Source organism: Meleagris gallopavo, chromosome 2 (genome assembly GCF_000146605.3).
Source record: "Meleagris gallopavo isolate NT-WF06-2002-E0010 breed Aviagen turkey brand Nicholas breeding stock chromosome 2, Turkey_5.1, whole genome shotgun sequence".
Taxonomy (NCBI): domain Eukaryota; kingdom Metazoa; phylum Chordata; class Aves; order Galliformes; family Phasianidae; genus Meleagris; species Meleagris gallopavo.
Window position 1 is genome coordinate 80,765,592 of NC_015012.2, and position 23,965 is coordinate 80,789,556.

General features: G+C 35.8%; 1 protein-coding gene across 25 annotated transcripts in view; it reads right to left on the minus strand.

The window, feature by feature from the left end:
• Positions 1-23,965, minus strand: part of RIMS1 (regulating synaptic membrane exocytosis 1) — a 188,617-nt gene that overhangs the window by 41,945 nt on the left and 122,707 nt on the right. The window lies entirely within an intron of this gene.

Genomic DNA, 23,965 nt, shown 5'->3' on the forward strand with positions numbered 1-23,965 from the left:
ATATGTTTCCAGTATTGCAATTTGAGCTTCAAGAGAAAAAAAAAAGGAAACGAATGCTTTCCCAATAGCTTATCAGAGTGACACAGGAAACACTGAAAAGTATGTGTAACCTTCCTGCATATATCCTCAGAATACGGAGAGCAACAATTTTAGTGCCAAAGAGAATGAATGGGCCAAGAGTATATATGTTGGTTAATACGTGTATCTTATAGGCACAAAAGGCTTAAGACTTTCTAGATGTGAAGATAAAATCTCATGTAATTTCATACCTTAAGGAAAGAAGAGATAATACAACATGCAGGATTTTGTATGTTTACTCTCACTTTTTAATGGTAATCACAAAAATTGCAGTATGAAGGCAAAGTAAACGTGAGCTAAAGAACTAATAACCCAACAGAACTTCTACTAACTGACAGAAGAATTCCTGATTCAGTTTTGTTTGCTTTTCTTTAGGTATTATATTACATTTGAGCGTTTCTATGATTTTTTTTCCCGGTCCTGCACACAGAAGCTGGATAAAGTATTTTGAAACACACTCAGGTGAACAGTCTAAAATATGCACAGGACATACTAATGCACAGTCCTAACACTATGCTATGGCCAGGTGATGCCCTAGCTCTCATGATAGTACTACATTAGCTATCACTCTGCAGGGACACGGAAGTGAGAGCTGCAGCCTGACTCTATTCAGTCGTAGCTGTTAAATCAGCCCAGTATGTGGAATATTCCTTGAACTTGTATTGCTGACTAGTAGACCTACTGGCAACATACTGGCTGTAGGGTCTGCTTCTTCAGTAATTCTGCATTTTGAATTCAAATGTTAAATTTCCTTGTTTTATTTTGCTGTCCTGCCCAGTGGGTTATCTTTCCAGCACAAGTAATGGCCCTGGCCCCCCATCACCTTAAAAACCAAAGAAATAGAAGGGTTCATTATCCCGGGACATATTCCAGACAAACAGAAAGTCTTGCCAGGGAGAAATGAAGGCTACTGCATGAAAGGAGCTGACATCCTATGATGTGGTAGATGTGGACCCTGCAATCAATCCCTTCTAAAGACTTGGAATCTGCCCTTGTTAATTTCTGATTTAGAAAACAACTAGAGCCTTTGCATAGAACAATGTGCTATGTTGCTTTGCAGTATTCAATACATTTTGGTGGACCACATGAGGCACACAGAGCTTAAAAATACATTCTCTCTTCTCTCCCATTCCATTGCAACTTTAGTGAATGGCTTTTAGTTTTGCATAGCAAAAATGTAAGAATACGTATTTAAAAATTGTTACATAAAATTCTCTTGTATTCTACTGCACGATATCCCCCCTGCTCCTCCTCCCCATACACATATCTGGTCTACCTTAGGAAGAATTTTTAAATGTGCTGTTCAGTCTTTCAGAAAAAAAAAAAATCACAAAAAGACTACCTTCCACAAATATGCAAGTATCAAGGGAAAGGATCTATACGCAAACTATTTCTTTTCGCTTTAATGTAAAATCGAGTAAAAATATTTTAATTTTTCAAAATAAAAAATAAATGTATTCCTGAAAGCTGGTAAGGAGTTATAGGACTCACATGATGATATGCAAATGACAGTAACATCATCAAGGTCTTTAATATCTTGACTGCAAAATTTTCTCACATGAGTCTTGCTTAATCAGTAGTTCAAACCATTCACACAATTCTTTTGCAAAGTACTAAACTTCTTGTTTTAAAGAGAGATTTTCTAAAACACTTTAGAATCTGTACCCATAATTTTCAACACAGTCCAAATAGTAGAATTAAAAGTATTAGACTTAAATCCTACTGGCCAGACTAACTGCTTGAAAACAAGCACACTGCAAATACACTAGATTTGGACCCATAAGAGTTCTTTAGAAGTGCTTCAATCAGTAGCATTTCTGATACTGTTTGAAAACAGCATTCTAGGGGCACGGTACATTATAAAATCTGGAGCCTTAAATACTGTTATCTTCCATTACTAGATGGTACTAAAAATATAAGAATTTGTGAGACACGAATCAAACACTTAACTACTACCCTACAAGCTCCTGATGATGTAACCTACTTTCCTGAAAGGTACATCTCTCATGAATCTCGTCTATTTCATTTGAATATAAAACTATTTATTGTCATCATACATTAGTGAAATTTACAGTATAAATAAAAGTCTACAGCCATTTGGCTTGCCTGGGCCATGTTGAGTGAAAAGGAATTGTCTTGAGCCAAATATAAAATATATAGTTAATGTATTTAAGTAACAAAACATTTAAAAAATATATTTTTCATTAAAACATAAAAAAGAGGGCAACAAAAACATTAAAGTTTTGGGTTAGACATGTATGTTCTACATCACACATCTGAAAAACATTAATACTGTGGTTTGTTTTCTCAGCTCTAGAACAGATAGCTTTCAATCCAGGTCATTACACTTCAGTAAAATAACACTCTATCAAATGCACGCTCATGAAATATGAATTAAATGACCTTTCTGGAGCCACCACAAGAAGAACTTTTTTACAGTTCCAAAGCTATAGACTATCTTTAATCTCGAGCAGTGTAGATTTATAAGCAATGAATATCTGTCAATCACATTTGTTTCTATAGAAGCACATATTCCCACAGTACACATCTTATCAGTCAAGATAGTAAGTAATAAACAATTTGTTTCTTCAGAGTCAGGAATAATAGTAATCAGGCTTAGTCTTTTTGTTGTTGTTTTGTTAGTTTTCTTATAACAACACACTAATCCCTTTTTCTTCAAAACCTCCTATAAGCCTTTCTCTCAAAAAATATTTTCCAGGTCCCTACCGAACCATAGCATTCTTTCCTTCATTTTTCTTTAACACTGTCTAGAGAGACTAGCAATGGGCATTATGGGAATTATGTGAAGGATGCATGGCTAATCGGTAGATAACTGTAGAGTTCCTGTCTTGGTCTTTCATTCACTAAGTGCTAACTGTGTTTCTTTTCTCTCTCAAGTTGGTTTTTGAAAAAATCTTAGAAACCTGAGATCCTGGTGATGTCTAGCTCTCCTCAAACTAGATAGTAAGTGGAAAGTTATCAAGCAAGATGGGTTTATTACAGAAAGAAACAAAGTCCCATACAGATACCATGACAACATAAAACTTTTTCTATCATGAAATCAAGCTATTAGAGACCAATTTTCTCAAGGAACATAAATACCTTTTTCTTGAGTTTATATTAAATAAATGATGCCCCTAATACAATACAGATGCTTACTGAATACATTGCTGTCTCTTAAAGTTGTAAAGGACACTAAATTGTGATGTTTTTGTTGTTGTTCGTAGAATGCAACCAACTCATGTTTACACATTATCTAAGCTAGCAGCTAAGACCATATGTTGACTAGGCATGGATAATTCCTTTGCACATTGGATTTTAATGACTATTTCTGTGATGCTGATGATATCTTCTATTCAAAGCTGAATGTAGCATTTTTTTCCCACTTTGGGCCATTGAGTCTTTTGTCGCTTATTTAACTTGAAAATTTCAATAGGAGAGGGAAGAAATTGAAATTACTTCTGTTGGGAGCCTCTGTTGACATTTAACATTATCCATATTGACATACAGTATATTGAAATACTGTTTTATGAATGTATAATTTACAGCAATAAAAATGAATGAATTACAGAACTTCCCCTGCAATTAAAGAATAATTGTTTATCATACTATTGACTTTGCTGTGCTAATTTCAAGTATTTATGGATATAGTAAACACTAATCCTATCATATTATCATGCCATCTGTGCATTTCAAAAATACTATTTAATAATCAAACTGCAATGCTCTAATCTCACATTAGTTATTGATAATAGTTTAGGGGACAGTGATATCCATCAACTGAGAAATAAAAGTTGATAGTATAATTTAAAGAAAATCCAATTTTTGATCTAATAGTTTTCTAATTCAAGGGCTAAGAATACTTTCTGACTAACAGATAAATCACTTTTTCAAAGATGTATATACATCTCAATTTTCATTGTTTGGGACAGATAGAGGAACTAAAGGAATCACCTTAAAAAGACTGAAGTGTTTGGAATTCAGGTACTTGTGTTTGCTTTTACCATAAAATACCAATTTTCACTTTCCTAATAAATATTTGCTGGTGTACTTCTAGGAAAAAAAAGAAATCTCTAGTTTACTAGAAACAGACTTAAGTGGATAGGACCAGAATCTCAAGTTGTTCAGTATTGTAGTCGTTGTAACTGAGCAAACAGGGAAAATGATTAACCCTCCTTCCCATTCACCTAATCCCTGGGCTACTTTATTACTTGACATTAATTGGATTGCTATCAAAAGAACATGCATTTAATATTCAGCCATCTTATACTGTCCAATTGAATACCTTCAGAAAATAATATTTTTCCATTCCATTACTGGCTAGCACTTGGAGGCATAGCTCCTAGCTCATCTTTAATCACATCTGTTACTTTAATCACTATACTCAGGGTCTAATTTATAAAGCACAGAGAAGCAGAAGACCTGTAAGAAATTACAGATACTCTTTTGCACTTAGTCCTTCCAATAAAATACCTATTTTTTTCCTTTTTCTTTACTTGTCTTTCTTGGAATATTGACACATTCATTTAAATGCAGATATGTCTTGTGCAGGGTAAATTGGTAAATTATTAAGTTATATCATCAATTTAAATCTAGTTACAACACAACAGATAAGTAAATGAAGATAAATCTCTGCAGGAGGGTAACTAAGAGTATGATATTAATCTTCCACCCACAATTCTATTTATTTTACCAGTTTTAGCGATTATTTAAATAAAGTAAGCCAAAAAACTATCTTATTTCTAATCACTGAAATGGTACCATCATTTATGTTACACTGTAACACTAGTTATTGGTGTTGTGTCTGTGCATCTATTTTACACTTGAAACTCTCATTCAAAAGTACTAGAATAACATGTATTCATAATTTAACTTCAGGATAGATATATTTTGTTCTCCTACAGCTCTCTCTTTTTTTTAAACACAGTATAAAATTCAGTTTTCTCTCTCTTGCTGTTGGTTATTAGTTCATGTGTGATATGTTAAGATGAATGAAACAACTGAATAGTAGCTGTATTGCAATGTAAGTATTTTAAGTTTGTTCCAAAGTTCTTATTAGTATTCCTTATGAGTCCTTTGCTTATATTTCGTTCTACAGACAAAAAAATTATTTCTACACAGTGGACATGATAGGAGGATTATATTTCTTTCCTGCCACAATAGGTAATTTTAACAAAATCAGCAAAATATGGTTTAATTTGCAAACAAACACAGATATTGAACATGAAAAAGAAAGAGTCGCACTGCTACTATTTTTAACTGAAGTATCACACTGAAGCCACCCTCGCCCCGACCTCAGTGGAGGAGCGCGGCCGTACCCCGGGTGCCCGGAGCTGTCCTTCAGCACCACGCGCGGGGTCCGCCGGGTCGCCCGCGCAGGCTGGGCGGCCACTGTTCCCTCTACAGAGCACAGAATGCTCACGTTTTTCTGCCAGAACACTCTCAGTTGAGACAAATCGCCTCTCAAGTGCTATCTGTCCTACACAGGGTGAAAGACTCTATACGTCAGCGATCACAGATGTTAAAGGCAGCAGTATTTTCAGTTTTGCTTGCTGCCAATATCTCAAAGTTGTACTTCACTCGTGTCTGAGGATGAAGAATGAATCTCTAAGATGAATAACTCATTCAAAGAGTAATTTGAGTTACAAGCTGATAGAAAATTTAACTGTGAAGTAAGTTCTATAAAATGAAGAAGTGCAGGGACATTTACTAATATTAAGCTACAGCACATAAACATATAAAACTTAAAGCCAGTTGCATGGCTTTATATCACTACATATCTTTCTACATACAGATATCTAATGCAGAAAAATAGACAGCAAAAACTATTTGGATTGAGAAAATTATTACAGAGACACATTCAGTATTACCCAGCAACAATGTAAAGTATCTGCCAATGGTACATATCACCTGAAAAAGATATTAAGAAACAGGAAGTGAGAGCAAACTTCACCCGTAAACTCACCTACGTAAAATCCTGAAGTGCATCCTTCCAGGGAAAAAAAACTTACGTGATTAGCCATTGCTAAAATTGCAGTATTTTCTTCATTATCTTAGGCTCACTGATGGCTTACAAAATAAAAATACTTTTTTAGGTCTGTATTTTCTTGAACACTCTTTTTTTACCTCATCCATCTTTCCAATAATACAACCCAGGAATAAACAAATAATCCTCTGTATTTCCTGCAGCACTGATGATATTGTAACATAAGTGTCTCCCACAAAATTGCAGTAACTTGAATCTTTAGATTGAATCCCTGGCCTTCACAAGCACAAGCTAGTGAATTTCCTTTCTATTCTACTGAATGCAGAATCATGTACGAATTCACAGCCCCTGTGGCATCCTTCTGCACTGAGGTAACTCACGAATACTAATAACCTCCTAAACATATAATAGTTGTGGACCAAATGGAAGATGAGCAATCCTTTAATAATGACGAACATTACATTTCTAAAAATAATCTACATCTTGTTATTAGTATTACATGATATATAATTAATAAATCCAAACTCAAAATTACCTATCCACAAATTGCTCTGTCAGTCTTAGAATATATTGTCATATTTACCTATGATAAATGATGTTACTGTAAGATTAATTACTATGCAATTTATGGTATTCCATAAATCATACGTGGTGCTTGACAAACCAAGGGACAGACACATATCCCTATTCAAATTCTCTCAAGAAACTTAAGAGACATTTTTAGAGTACAAAGTTAGTTGATTCAATGAAATAATCATTTTCTACAGTCTGTACCAACTGCAACTACATATTAATCTAACTTGTACATTGATCATATATTATATCCATAAAATATGTATTAGAGTCACAAATAACTTTGTTCTGCTGTAAAATCTCTACATTAAAGTCCTAATGGTGTATTAACAATAGCTGAAATTGTCACCTGTAAATTATATCTGTTCTTGACAATATTCCTGCTTCTCAGCAACATAAATATTTCCTCTGAAATTACCAAGTCTCAGCTCCATTGTGCTCAGTGTGTAACTCATACTGTGGTGAGCGTGGGGAAAACTTCATTACAGAAGTCTCTGGGAGCTTCACATCCTACTTTGGAATACCAGGAAATTTCCATGTTGGAATATAATATCTGAATCTGCATTCTCAATGCTCAATGCTCAAGTAACACACTGACTAGTGAACTGCAGGTTTCACAGCTCTGAAGGATTTGTATTTTTTAAACTTGTAATACCAGCATTTCTCTTCTTTCATGGAATGAAAGAATAATAGTTCCAAAAGTAGTTCTGAACACCAGAGGATCTGAATGGGTTTTCCAAGGACATTTCAGCAAGTAAATTATATTCTCTGAAACAAGCACAGAAGTTGTCTCTGCATGCAGGAATCTGTGTGTCTGTCTGTGTGAAGAGCCATGGCATTACCAGCCTGAAGCCAGCAAATACTACAAATCATAAAATGAAACCAATACAAAAGAAGTCAGCATTTGCTCAGGGTTAAGGATGGCTATTACTGCTGTTGTGGACAGCTAATGGAATCAAAGGGCAAACAGCTCAGCTGACTCAAACTTGCCTGCTAACAGAGATGTATATACTAAATTCAAGGGTACCAAATACAGAAAGCACATAAATGTTAACTCTGTATCAAGAAATTAGGTGATTATAAAAAGGTAATTTTTTTTTTATTGCTCACCACTAAAAAACTTCCTTCGGTGGCAAGAAGGCTGAATTCATCACTTTCTCTTTCTTTGCATGACATTCAGCATGTTATTCTCCCTGCTACAACACGCTGTACTTTGTAACTCCCACTAAAGGTCCTGAAGTACCTGTCACCTTTCTGAGTAAAAAGGCTAAATCCCAGATATAAATCAATTACTAGTCCTTTACTGAAGCAGATAGCAACAGGGAATAGACACAAAATAGAGAATCATAGTATCATAGAATCCTTGAACCTAGAATGGAGGGGGAAAATCTAAAAAGCTAAATGCAGCAGTAGAACGACAAGAATAACAAAATACAGTAAAGCTATATAAAAGAAAATAAAGCACGTGAGAGCTACTTCGAAGTCTGAATCCTAGCAAAAACTGTTTTTCCAGATTTCTTCATTCTACAAATAAAATGTACTGCCTGTTAAAAATGTTTCAGGACAATGTTCCTACAATTCCAGCTTACATTTTATCTTAATCAACTGCAGTAATGAAATGAAAAACTAATTAAAACTATTTTTCACACTTTTTTCAAATCATTAAACTGCTGGTAAGATGACAGTTTCTTTGAAAGGCAAAGTACAATAAGACAATACAAATGCACAAACAGTGCTTCATATTAGATATTTCTTGTACAGATGTTCTGAAGGGATTGAAGACTCCATCTCCCTCCCTCTCTGACAGAGGCATAAAGCAGTTTATAATAACAGATTAAAAAAAAAATTGTATTTAGATAATACTTAATCAGAACATTAATTACTCTGGCTTCACCTTGGTCTTATACAGAAACGACCTCAGAATCAGACATTTCTGTCTGCAATATGCTGTTTTGGGGTAAAAAGGATAAATAATTATATTTTTAAGCAGCTTAGCTTAACTGTTTTAATTTGTCATGCCTCCACATTAACCATTTGGAGGATATTGTCCTCTATCCTCCCCAATAAAAGCAAGAATTGAGACACGAGTTAAACCAGCATGTCTGCCCCAGAAGATATAATCTAAGAATCAAAATCAATTAACTACAATAAAATTGAAATTTTTGTTCCTCTTTAATGACACTGAGAAGTGCAATTAATTAATACAGCAGTTTCAGACAGTGATAGTTTTTGAGCTGCTATTATATATGGAAACAAAATAAGATTTGCTCATTTATGTCAGATATTTTGGTGGATCTGCAGAGATTTTAGATGCAAAATGCTGGCCACTTATACTCTTGCTGGTTTGGATGTTGGTAACATCTATAATTCAAGCTTGCAAAGTAATAATTTGGGTAGAATTTTTCATGCCTGGTCTCTGCACAAGGTTGATTTTTCTTCTTTTCTAAGTTCCAGCAGAAATACCATGTCTAGTCCTCTTAAAGGTGTTAAGGAAAACACACTAATTTGACACTGTAACATAATAAACAGATTTTCCTCACTATGAAAAGTGCTTATGTCTGACTGAAAAATGTCAATGAGGTAATTCTTTTATCAAGCACAAACTGCTTTTTATCTTTGAATAACTGTGTACATTTCAGCATCTTCATGTCCTAACTATAATGACTTGGAAGACATCAACAACAAAAATACCAAAAGACGTTCTATCGCACTGTGTTGATGCACTGACTTGTAATTCCCATTGCCAGTTAGACTGTCCGTATCATAAACATTATTTCATCTCCTGGCTAGAGGCAGAAAGTTAGCATTTTCCAGGAAATTTTCTTCTATTACCTACTCTGGAACTGGGAGAGTTACATCAACTGTCCATGACGCAGGAAGGTTGCACCTTCTGTGCTGGCAACCAGGCAAGATGCAAGGCATCTGACTGGAGTGAGATAGATAGTAATCCTTGGAAGGAAAAAGACTGGTTCTCCGAAGAAGGAGCGTAAGAAAAATTTGGGCATATATTCTTCTCAAAGCTCTTTTCTGAAGGCAAAAAGGCTCCTAAAATCCCCAAGGCTGAATGTAATGCCTTTCCAACATATCATCAAAATATTTATTACATTATCTCATGAGATGGGCAATTTCTCTTTTGCATCCACAAAATGCTATTCCCTCATTCTTCAGAGAAAGTGTATTGCTTTTTCATATGCCATTCATCAAGTTCTGCAACTGCAACTTCGCAAGCACATTGAACAATTCAGTCTTTTACTGTGTAATTGTGTTAAGCTAACAAAAATTTTAAAGATCTTCTTGGTTTTTTTCCTCCAAACTTTACATACAACAAGGGGATTGAATCCACAGCACTAAGCCAGAATAAGCTCAGATGCAAAATGCAGCATATGATCATTAGTGAAAACAAATTTGAAGAGATTTGTCCATCATCACATAAAACTCTAGGACAGAAACCTGAAGAGAGAGCAGTAATTATCTACCTGAGCCAGAGACCATCCTCTCTCCTGCCACTCCCACTCCCACTCCCACTTCCCCCCCCCCCCATCTTCATCATCCTCTAGTATGTATATAAAAATGTATTCTAGTTTCTGTAAAAAAAAGGTTTTTAAAAGGATTGGCGACATGCACAGTCTACATTTATTCCTGGGATAGGCACATATCATGTGTTGGTGAAAGAAATTTCTGCAGAGAGAGATGTGAGTGAAATTTAGTGAATATGCCTACACACATGAAACAAACAAACCAAAAAACAATAGATATACACAGCCAGGCTCAGTCACAGCATTTCCTATCTTTTAGCATTTAGCTTTGCATTATTCATATTTGTTTTGTATGCTGTGTGAATGTTTTCTTTGGTAATCATACTTTATATTACACAAATTTGATTTTACTGATTTACGTCATGAAGAACATTCATAGCTAAGCAGTAAAATTGACAATATTTTATTTATATGTGCAAGCTAGAATTCTGCTAGTTTTCAGTTATTTTCTTTTTTTATTAAAATATTTTTATTAAAACATGTCAATCAATTCAAAAATATATCTTATTTTAATATATTACAAACTGAAGAATGAAGAGCCATAAACTTAAGAAATAAGAACAACAGTTCTTCAAGTCAATTTTGATGGCTATTCTTCCACTTCAGGTTATTATTAGTTTGTCAGTGCACTGATTTGCTTACCCAGGCAAACTTTGTTAAAAATGCAGGTTTTTTTGACTTTTGACATGAGGAATTTTTAATTCCAAAGTTGCATTTTGCACTTGATTGAAATTGTGTTTATCTTTCAACAAAACTTGGCTTGGATTCTTCCATCTTATAACTGTATTTTTCAATTTCAAATAGTTGCACTTTAACAAAGTAGCAGTTATATCACTGCTACTCAACACAGTTATGTTGAAGACTGCCAAATTTTCCATTAGCTTGAAGTTTTGTTCTGTATAAAATCTTAGAGTAGATCAGTTGTTTAAAGGGCCTACTTATATTGACAAGTATCAGTCATACCTCCCCCCGAGGGGAAGTTGAATAAAAGTACTCAAATAATTGTTCCGTAGGCACAGAAAACAGTCAGACTCCTAGCTTTTAAATAAAAACATAACTGATGTACCTTTTAACCAAGTTACAGCGTTACTCTCATGCCCTCATGCTAATATTTTCCAGAGCAAAATGTTCTAAAAAATTGTAAAAAATGTATTAATGCTTGTAAAATGCATCACTATTTTGAATACAGGAGTTTCAAGTGCTGTTTATCACAAACTCCTCTGAAAGTTAAAATTACAACCTTCCAATTCAGGAAGAGGAAAAAAATATATATATATGAACATCATTAATTCACATGTGAATTGTCTGAGCTTCTACCTTTGTTTCCTGTGTTCATTTTGCAATTTTTACAGCTTCTGTTAGTCTATCCACTAACTCAAGGTGGTGAATTTTAACCAGAATTGATACACCGTGAATTGTATATCAAGGTTTTCTGAGGTCTGATAACTAGAAAGACAAGAGATGCCTTAAATAAGATCCCCTGATGAAGAAAGCTGCTTTATAATCTCAGTGCTTACTATTCTCTTGGTCTGCCAGCTGTACACTCTGGGTAAGGGAAAATAATGGAGGCACAGTGCATGAGGCAGATGGCTACAATGTGCGTATTAGGATGTGACACTCCATTAACAGAGTAGTTTCAAAACCTCTTGCATGCAATCTCTTCATTATGATGAATATTCAAGTGGAATTAAGTTAATTTACTTTTTAACAACTCTCCGTGTTAACACTTACATGTCTTTCATGAGCACAGCACTAACAGACATTTATCAGGGACACACATGTGCATGACAGTATGTAATTTACAGTAAAAACGAGCACACTAAATATGGAAAGCCTGAATCAAAAAATTTACTGAATCTAATACCCAGTTTATGGCATTCGTTTTCCCTCATTTTTTTTCTTGCAGCACAAGTTTCAATAGCCACTATGAAGTGGATATGTTTTGTTGAGGATTTTAAAGCATCCTGTGCTTTGAAACATACTGATTCTTACAATTCTGTCCTACATGACATCCTCTGCATCACTAGTATTAAGAGGATCTTTGGATTGAACAAATGCTAACACCAGTCACATAGTAAAATGTTAAACAACTTATTTTTAAATAAACACTTTGTAATGGAAAATTCCAAGATGAAAGGAATCTCCTGGAAACAGAGCAGGCTATGAATCTAATATGGGCTTCTACTGTTTATTTTTAACAGTAAGACCCTTGGAAAGTCTTCAGTCTGCCAGAAGCACTGGCTACATTACAGATGCTTTGGGATGCCACAACAGCTGTGGGACAGAGGAAGTTTTCCGTAGTAATATCAACTAATTAATCTCACTCAGTATTTAAATACAAAACCAGAAACCACTGAAATAACTGAACAATAAATGTTGCTTATTGCGTTATTTAAAAAGTGAGCCTCTACTTGGTGACCCTGAATGTCTTGTTTATGGCAGAAACCTTGACTACAGAGAAACAGTCATACGCAGGCGAATTATTGGGAATGTAACTGGAGTCATAAATATAGCAGTTGTCTTAAGATATTTATAACAGTCTTTCTTATACCAGACTGGAATTCCATTATTGTTTTAGTCATGCTTTAGAAAAGCTAAAATAGCCAAATAAATTAGTTCTAAAATGAGTGATAAACCAATCTAATTCTTGAAGCTAATGGGAATGAAAATGCTCGATAACTCGATGCAAGTGCTCACCACTACACAAAACTCCTGCAAGTCAGAATAAAACATATAAAGAAGGGTTTAATATCATGACTCAGTAAAACACCTGCCATGTACTTGAACTGCCCTCCTTCCAGCAACTCACATGTCACAGTACAGGCTATGCAGTTCTCCTCATTTATTTTCTTATCTCCCACCAAACAGCTAATCTTGCTGATAATATGACACTTTTCAAAGGCTCAATTCTCTGAAAATTCCAACCCTCAAAATATCTATCTTAGTTCAAACAACAACCTGACATCTCTGGGTCACACATAGAACACATTCCTGGATTTCTATGAAAATTATTTGAATAGTAGAGATGAATCAAATTACTCTCATATTATATGTGTTATCTTATTTTGAGGGCCTGGTGAAAAATGATGGAAAGACACACCTAAAGTTTCCAGAGAAGAACAAAGATTAGCAATAGATTCTTCTGGAATCACTGGAATCTTCTGGAAGCACTTTAAGACAACTTTCTCTTCCATTTAGAAAAACCACTACACCCCTTCTGCCCTGCCCAGACTAACCTGAAATAATGGGCCATAGAAGTTTCCATAAAGAGAAAGTAATTCAGTAATTTTTTTTCAATAGGCAATGAGGAATTCTATACTTTGTCCTTACTAGCAGAAGACAGATTTGAAGAGAGGTCAGCAAAAGAAACAAGTAACTATTTTTCCTGCTCCAGAGAATTCAGTTCCAGTATACTATTAGAGAGGTAAAAAAATTTGTTCTCTGGAAGCCATCTATATAACATGAGTACTATAATTTAACAGACAATAGTATAATAACAAATAGTTGCTAAACACTGAAGCTAGAAAATAGATAATTAGTTCTTATGAAACTAAAGATACTCTACACACTTATAAATTTCTCATGGCTTCAGTTACAGCTTATCAAACTAAACTCCAAACCTAAAAGTTAATCTAGTAGCATAACACTTTGAAGTTGATTCTGCACTTTAATAGCTACCAGTATGATTTCTTTATTCAAATTAGAAGGGTCACTTATTTCTTATCATTGTTCTGTTACTTGTACAACAAAGCACAACATAAACGTATTACTTCATTATAAATATAGAAGTTACTGTAGCGAATGCAGCACAGTTCTAATATCTCGTATTTCTCTTCTGCAAAGGAGAGGTAGCATACTGTACAACGATTTTACTGGTAGCAAGAGGTAGAAAAATCAGGAACATCTCATCTGGCCTGGTAAACCCAAACTCTGATCCCTTTCATGCTAAACTACATCGAGTATTTCACTGAAAAATTGATACAGCTCAATTCTTTTTAATTAATATAACATGAACTGTACAGGTTTATATAAGGAGCATGGAACCAAACATAAGCAAGGTACAACAGAAATCTGTAACACTCAGCACATATCCACAGAATCTGAGGATAGGGAAAATTCAGATCGTAAGTGTGGCAAAGTGAATAGTCCATCCAAAGACAGTTTGGAACAGTCTGTTATTTCTATTTCCTGGGTGATTAGCTTTTATTAATAAATATACAGCAGTGTTCTTCTGCTGTTGCTTCTGATAGTTATTTCTGTAAAATCTATAATAATAATTAAAAGATTTTACATTTCATTTTTTAATTTATGTGTGAAGAATCTTAACTACATTCTGTACACTGAAGCAGAAATTCGATATATGGATTTTAATACTTTTGTAATTAACATTAAATGAGTCAATCTATTTCAACACAGAACATATTCTCATTAGCTGAAATGCATTAAAAGCTTTTGGTGCAGCATGTTTCTCTTGACTGTCATGACATGAAGTTAAACTTAACTGGCTATGTGATGCTGTACTGCTACATATCAAGTGAATTGCTGAGTTGACAAGGATGATACAGTCTAAACAGAGGATGGGGGAAGAACTAAACTTACTGCACAGATCACATCACATATGTTTATGACAGCAACAGACAGCATGACTGTGAAAGCTGAGAGGAGATCAGAAGAAACTTCATACTTTCTCTACTCTGTTCTCCCTTATCACCCTAAATGACTAACCTAGCTCCGATTTACTATGTAGGTGGATGGAAATCCAATGGGATAAAATCTGTTTCCAATCTAGGAAGTGCACCATGGCTACATTTCACTGCTGGCTGTCCTCAGCGAGATGGTAAACACCCAGTTATTTTATCTAGCTCTACACTAAAGACTTCGAGCATTTTCTGCAAGAGAACAGCAGAATAAGCAGTGTGTAGTGAAATTCTGAACAAAAAGAGGCATCTACATGTGCAGATGTTACTAAATAAAAAACAGCTACAAGCTTGAAGATGCCAGTACAGATACGTTTGAATATTCTATAATCAACTTACTCTGTCGTTAAAATAAATTTTGAGGTCATCAAAGAAATAAGACCTAGAAAACCTTGTAAAAGATGTGGGTGAGAGCAAAAGCAATCAGAAAAGCTAAAGATGGACCCTGATAATGTATTAAACTCATGCGAGTCTTTGTGATGGCACAGGCTACATTAAGTGACACTAGAGGGTAACTCTGCAGTCCTGTATTTTTACTTGTGAAACAGAACAGACGTAGGAAGAACTAGCTTACAATAGTACATATAACAAAGTAGGACTGAATTACAACCAAAAACTTCCAGATGTGTCACCTAATAAAGCTAAGGCTTAATGATACAACATTCCTGCAGATCTGTTTATGTCCAATCTGTTCAGGTATTCGTTAAAGATAAGCCTCAGGACTGCTCAGCAGTACATTTACCAGCTCAAAGTGGTTGATTACTTTTTTTATCAGGAGCCAGAATTTGTGTGCTTTCAATGTACTCAGGTGACACAAAGTACTGTGATCAACCTTGAACTTGATACAAAAAGGATGATATAACATAGAAAGAAGTTGTTGGAAGTGAGTTTTGCTGGTTCAGGTTCAACTTACATGTCAACAAGGACAAGGCCTTTCCTGCAAAACTAGCCTTTGGCTCTCACTGTGCACTGGTACATGGGATTATTCCTCTCTAAATGCAGGATTCTGCATTGCCCCTGTTGAACTTTATGGGATTCCTATTGACCAATTCCTCCATTATGTGACTGTTTCTCTGAATAGTGGCATACTCATCTAGTCTTTCAACTAAACTTGTCAGTTTTCAACAGTTTGCAAAACTGCTGCTGAGTGTGCACTTTTCCCAATCATCCAAGTCATTAATAAAGATGTTAAATAGCATTATTGCAGTATTGACCCCAAAAGTACACCACCGATGACTTGCCTCCAGCTGGACTGTGTGTAACATATCACAACCCTCTGAATCTGGCATTCAGCCCAGTTTTCAATATGCTTCCCTGTCCACTTGCTCAGGCTGCTCTTCTGTCTAAAAAAATAATAAAGATAAGCCCAAGAATAACTCTCTCTCATCCACCAAGCAAGTTAATTAGTTAAAGAAGATGGTCAGGTTGGTCAGGCACGCTTTTTTCTTCATAAATTCATGTTGACTATTCACAATCACCCTCGTGTTTTGTACATTTAGAAATTGTTTCCAGGATTATTTGCTCCATCACTCTCCCAGGAGTTGAGATGAGACTGACCTGTGATTTCCCAGATCCCCTTTGTAGACGGGAGTGAGAATTTCTTTCTTCCAGTCTTCAAGAAAATTCCCTGGTTGCTGTGCCTTTCCAGAGATCACCAAGCAGCTTTGCAATGATGCTGGTCAGCCACAGATCATTTATTAGTCATAGGTACATTCTGTCATGTCTGAAAGATCTGCGTAAGACTGTTTGTTTATATATTCCCTGACTCAATCATCCTCCGCTCAGTCGTGGATCTAGACTTTCCTTCAAGCAAATCTTACAAATCACAGAACTGAGGCCAAGGAAGTGTACTTGGATCTTTCTGTGTCCTTGATTATCAGCCAGCTTCCGTCATTCAGTAGCTGGTCCACATTTTCTGTCATTTCTTTGACTGCCAATGCACTTCTTGCTGTATGTCCTTAACCCCTTTTAGCTTCAACTCCAGAAGGATTTCAGCTTCTTTGATCTTGTTCCTGTATACACATATAGTGCCTCTGTGTAGTTTCTGTTTCCACTTTCTAACAGCTTACTTTGAATTCCTGTGCATAGGGATGAAACATTCTTGAGCTTGAAGGAGGTGATCACTGAAAATCAGCCTGCCTTTACAGATCCCTTACAGTGTATTACATGGAATTTTTCCAAGCAGAGCCCTGAATAAGCCAAGGCCAAAGTCAGGTTGGGATGCTACTTTTTCACTTCTTCCATTCTCTTAGGATTGTGAATTTCAAATTTTCATGGTCACTGCAGCCAAAGCTGCTCCCAGCATTCACACTCCCAACTATTTCTTCCTTGTTTGCAGTTACTGAGTCCAGAAGAGCATCTCCCCTTGTCAGCTTCTTAATCACCTGTGTCAATACATTGTAGTGGAAAAAACAAAACCAAAAACTTACTGTTTGTGCCCTACTGCATTGTTCATCCAGAAGATCTCAGCATGGTTTGAGCTTCCCACAAGGACCAGGGCCCATGAATCTCAATCTTCTTCCAGTTGATGGAAGCCCATTTTCATCTACTACTTCTTGGCCAAGAAGTCTGATAGCTGACACCCACAACATTAGCACTTTGGTCATCCCTCTGATCTTAACTCATATGATTTCAGTTGGCACAGCATCCATCCCATGCAGTTCCCTGCATCCTCTCCGCTGTCTCACATAACAGCAACTCCCCATCCTTGCCTCTCGGGCTTGTGCCAGTCACAAGAAATGTGTGAGTGTGTTTTACAAATCAATGAGTAGCATGGCATAAGGTCTGAAATCATAACTGGTTTAAGTCCACTGTTCCAGACAATTATATTTAACCTGTTTCTTTAATAAATCAATTTAAAGTATTTTAATTAAACATAAGCATTTTATTTTAAAAAATGTGTAAAAAATAGTTGAAAATATGGCACACATGATTATATTTAGTGCCTTAGTAAATGTTTGACATACAATAATATAGCTCCTACAAAAGATATGTTTTTCAAATTTTAAATGAGCAATAACTACAATATTTCTTCTGCAGGGATCTTTTGTTTCAGATACAGTAAGAGAAATTCACCTTAAAAAAAGTTATCTAGTTTTCCATATAATTGACAGATAAAATGTAAACATCTTATATGGCAGACAATTTGCTAAGTACTCCAGAACAAAGACTTCTAGTTTACCCCCAAAATGCATGACAGTTCCCTACTTGATGTTACTGAGAAGTTCATCTTCAAAGGTATGTTTGATTAAATAGGCTTCTAATGAATAATAATGCCATTGTATCATTGGAAATAATTTTAAATCAAGTGAGCAAATATCCTTTTTTATCTGATAAGGTCTAAAAAGTGCTAATTCATGATCATGTATTTAACACTGATACTTAATTATCAACCATTTGCATTAAATTCTGAGAATTCCTTTCTGCGGCAATTAGCACTGCACTGGGAAATGTTCCTGAATCACGAAAAATAATCTGTAGGAAACACATGGACAAAGTATTGTTTGACTGTATTACAAATTCATAGTGACATGGAGTCAATGACTAATAAAAGCTAAACTGCATAAAGAAGGATTAGTAATCTGACTTCAGTTACGAAAAAAACACAAAACCTACATGTTATGACAAGCCAAATTCACCAATCTGATTCTTATTCAAGTCAAAATTGACACAACACCTGATACTGGCCTGGAATTCCACTAGAGACCATGACAGTCAACAACACTTCCTACTAACAAGAAAGATATTTGAAATAATGTTATATCCAAATTATGATGGCTGCTCTGAAAGTAATGCCTCTTATTTTGTTACCCAGTAAAATCAGAGGTGGATGTTGGTGGCACGGCAATAGAGGTTGAACCTTCCCACCAACATTCAGTTACACTCTGTTGCTGTGTGACAGATGGCAGCAGAGTGGCAGTCTGACAAAATGGTGTCTGACATGGAAGTGCGGATGAAGTAAAGCTGAGTTATTGAATTCCTCCATGCAGAAAAATTGGCACCCAATTACATTCATTTACGGAGACCAAAGAGTGGATGTGAGCACAGTGAGGTGGTTGACGGTGTATGTCAGCAGTGCCAACAGGTAGATGAAAGACAAGCCACGTTCCACACGCACATCTCTCACACCACAAAAAGAAGAGCATGCTGATCAGCTCATCCATGCAAATTGGTGGATTATGACCAGGAAACTGTGTTTGAGCTCCATAGCTTCCATGTTAGCTTCAGTACACTGGGAACAATGGTGGCAACACTGGAATATTGCAAAGTTTGCTCCACGTGGATTCCACAAGTGCTCACACACAAACAGAAAGAATATCATATGCAAGTTTATCAGGACCTACTGAAACAACATGAGGCTGAAGGTGATAGTTTCCTGTACTACATCTTTACCAGTGATGAAATGTGGTATCATCACTACAAGTCAGAGTCAAAACGGCAGTCCGTGGAGTGCTGACACGTGAATTCCCCGCTGAAGAAAAAATTCAAGGTGCAGCCCTCAAAGGGCACACTGTCTTTTGGTATAGCAAAGGGGTGATCATTCTGGACTTCCTGGAAAGTGAACAAACTATCAACTCTGAATGCTACATCACAATGCTGACCAAACGGAGTGCTCAAACTTCCAGACTCAGGCCAGATAAAAAGGTCTTTTTCGCAACATGATAACACCAGGCTCCATACCAGTTTGAAGACCATGGAACACATAGCCAGTCTTGAATGGACTGTTCTACAACACTCAATCGTATACTCCAAATTTGATGCCTTCTGACTTCTATCTGCTTGTGCCAATGAAAAATGGACTGTGTGAGAAACATTTTCCAAGTAACTATGCCATCACAGCAGCTGTGAAACAGCGAGTCACATTTGCTGGTGTACCTTTTTACAAGCGAAGCATGTAGGTTCTTGGTCATCACTGGTGAAAATGCATAGGTAATGGTGGGGCTACGTTGAAAAACAATGTTTTGTAGCTGAGAATTTGCTCTATCAAATAGCGTTATTGGGTTCTTTGTATCTGTTGTAGTTTCCATGGAAATAAACAGGAGGCATTACTTTCAGAGTGACCTATACAGTTTATTCATGCATAACTGCATGAATAAAATGCATATTATTTTTTATAATATTATTTTAAAATGCATATTATTTTTTATAATATTAACCTGCTAAACAATTTAGAAGTGAGGAAGCTGGTTTATATATCATATTTAGAACTGGCATCAGTCATAATTACATCTCCATTGGAAGTGCTGTTAATCAACAAAATATCCAAAGCGAAGATTAGCATGCATACTATGTCACAGCATTCTGACAGGTAATTCAACTACAATTATACTGTGGGAATGAAATTAGTCTTCTGCCTTAAAGGGTTTAGACACAATTTTGTCATTGACCAACAGAATGGAAAGATTTGCTTTTTATTTTCTGAGTTACTTAGCTTCTTCAACATGCTCAAGTTTTCAAATACTAGAAACATTTATATTTTCAAGTTTTGACCCAAGGAACATTTGGAGTGTTATCTGGCTATTCAGATAAGATATGCTATATTTCTGTGTTGTTCTGCATCAATTTATTTACTCCTTACTATAAACAGCATATTCTACAAATGATATGCATAATGATCAATGCAATTTAAAAGTGGAAGGAGTAACTCATCACAATTAAAATTGCCGTATGAACTTGAATAGTTACATATTTATAGCTAACGTGCATACATTTTTGAGCCACAAGATGCGGTGCCATGTTTTAAAAGTCTTAACTGCTCAAAATATTTATAAATATAAGGTAACATATAATATATTATCCCAAATGCTAGAATCTCAAATTATTTGATCAGTTCTTCTAGCTTTCTCTAGTTTTTTTTTGAGGATCTTTTCCTTCCTGAGGACTTGGAAGGCAAAGTCAGGCAACTGTTAACACTGATGGAGCTGGTGGTAAAGTTAGTGGATATAAACTGCAGTCACTATGAGACTGCAATCCTTCCAACCTTTAAGAGTAATCATATTTTGCACAAACAAGCAAAGTTGTTGCTTTCTTACTGAGAGACCTAAAACAGTACTTTGTATTTTCACTTGCCTAACAGCTTAATTTATATCTCTTTCCACAAATGCAATAAAATGAAGCATGATAGGGTTATGTTGACTAACAACATTAGCTAGAACTACTGCTGTCTTAAAATGAGCTGGCTTAATTCACATTCAGAAATTTGACACACAAATATGAATAACTAATCAACACTTATAGGCTCATGTAGGAATGCTGGAAGAGGATAGTTTAACAGGTTACTCATCTGAAGGCTGCAGTACTTTCCAGTTACATTTTGCTATTTAAGATAGTTAGCTTGCTGGTGGATTCAGTCTCCTCAACTCAATAGAGAGAGAGATGGAGATAACCTTTCCAAAGGTGATTCAGAGCAGGAATCTCGCTGGTGTACTCTGAAGGCTGGTATTTTTCTCTTGAACACAAAAGGTACCGAAGCATACTACTTTAATAAGCTTAATTTAGTCAGATGTGTAAAACTAAGCCAACTTGTGTGAGCTTCTATATGCTTACTAAGTTCTTTACAGCTCTCATTTTCAGAAGATATCCAGAGAAAAGAACTTATTACGTAAAATTGGCAGTTCAAAGAACTTCTGAGCCATTACACTCATACACTTGCCATGGTCACTTGGCTGACACATTTTCAAGTGAAGACGATGGTGGAAATGTGATTTCAGTGAGATGGAATACAAGCAGTTTAAAATGCTCTTTTCCTTGCTCCTCCTGCTCAGTTATTGACTCTCCTCATACTTGGTATATGCTAACATCAGGTTCATCAGATGTAAAAAAATATTTGAGCTTCAATTTAGTAACAAAACTTGAACTTCAAATTTCTAATTCATAGAATTTAAAGAAACATTAAGAACAAGAATCAATTTAACTTAATGTTAGATGTCAGAATTAAAGGAATCAATCCTAACCAGTTATCTAAGGTTCCCTTAACAATTAATGCTAGAAAAAAATAATTGCCTCATTTTTGACCTCTCTTAAGAAGAAAATCATCTAAGATAAAAGGAGTTTTCTTCTTTTTAATGATACTTTAGACAAGTTTCATAAACTATTTAATAAACATCTAGTTTTATATAAATTGTACGGTAGACATACAGCTTTTAAGGCTGAATCTCACTCTGAAAAACTGTTCACAATACAATCAAACCTTTCCAAGTCAAGGTTCTACTGCTATGTAATTAGAAACAGTGCTAAGAAGAGATTAAAGACTATGTTACAGAAGCTGCTGCTTGCCACAGATGACAAGGAAACTAACTTTTCCTCAGATCATAAGAAAAAAGCCTTCTCCTCTCAAACATCCAATTTCCTTTCATTCTAACCTCGCTTGATACAAAATCACAATGATATCTATTTTTCTATGTCTCTAAGGAATGTGATCTTTCATAGCTACAATATCCAATCACTACAAAGTGTCGGCAACTTGCATTGAAAATTCTAAAGAGTGGACACTAACCTATTGGATAAAAGACGTAGCATCAGAAAGATTTTAAAGTTCACTAATTGCATTTAATAGTCGAAATGATCTCATTTGGAGAGTGTTATCCAAATGTCCTTGAGCTCCAGCAGCTCGGGACTGTGCCCACTGCCCTGGGGAGCCTGTTATATGCAGATGAATGTATTCCTAACCTCCACTGCCCCTCTCCTGACAGCTCCATGCCTTCCCTCAGGCCCTGTCACTGTCACAGAGAGCAGAGCTCAGCCTGCCCTTCTGCTTCCTGTGAAAAGCTGCAGCCACCATGAGGCCTCCCCTCAGCTCTTTGCTCTGGGCTGACCACACCCAGGGACCTTTGCTGCTTCTCTTATGTCTTGCTTTCTAGACCCTACACCATCTTTGGAGCACTCTTCTGGACACTCTCTAATAGTTTTTTGTCCTTCTGATACTGTGGCACTGAAACTTGCACACAGCACTTGAGGTGTGTGGTCACACAGAGCAGAGCAGAGCAGAGCAGGACAATCTCTCTCATCACCCAGCTGGCAGTGTTGAGCCTGCTGCATCCCAGGGGACAGTTGGCCCCTTGGGTTTCCATGGGTAAACTGCATCAGATATCTTTCACCTTACTGGGTATTTTATGGGAATAAAATCCAGTTCAGACAGTATCAGATAGAATTCAGACGCTCTATCTGAATTCTAACTGCCGAGGCTCCCTTTGCAGGCTATTGGTTTTATACACAGTGTCGGCCTACTCTACAGACAGAATGCTCTGCTACTCATCAGAATGGAAGAAGTAGAATGAGGATAAGGCTGTAGCCTCAGGTTTTCTCCTTTCTCCCATAGCATAAGAGACAAATAGAAAAAAAAGTTAGGCCGCAATGAAATGCAACATTTAAGTACATAATTTGAAATGACTTTAAACACATGAATAACTTTTACATTTGCAGCTGCATTCTTGTGTTCTTCTGGATTACAGACTGCATTATTAATGCAGCTGTCAGCTTGTGTTCACTCATCAAAAGCACGACTTCAAACATACTTGTGAACTTTCTTTAACAATAAATCAAAGTGGAGCTAGCTCATACACAGAACCCACATTCTGATTTTCACTGACATTCCTCCCCACTGTGTGAACAGATTAAAGAGCCTTCAGCTAAATGTCATGAGTGGTGAGTCTGTCTCAAAATGTTCTGAAGTATTATATGAGGCCATCCAGAATTTTATCAGATTGATTTTCTCCTTTTTCTTTTCATGATAGGCATGTACATACACATATATATTTATATGGTTCCTAATTCATATCCTGACTTTTAACACTTAAAATCATATTTTTGAGAGTTCAGACATTTGTAGATGTTAACACAGACAAGCAAGCCAAACCTACAGACACTGTAACTGGTGGGAGTTTTGTCATCAAGTTAAATGAAGACAGGATCCCACCTGTACATTTAAAAAAGCATTAAACTGAGAAGTAAACTACTATTAAGGATGAAAGACATTTGATTACTGATAATGCAAATGAATTAAACAGCTTTCTAAGCAGATATATTAAAATGACTATATAAATACTAGTTTCATAGCCAGTAATTCATCATCCGTGAAAACAGCAAAACAGAAGCAG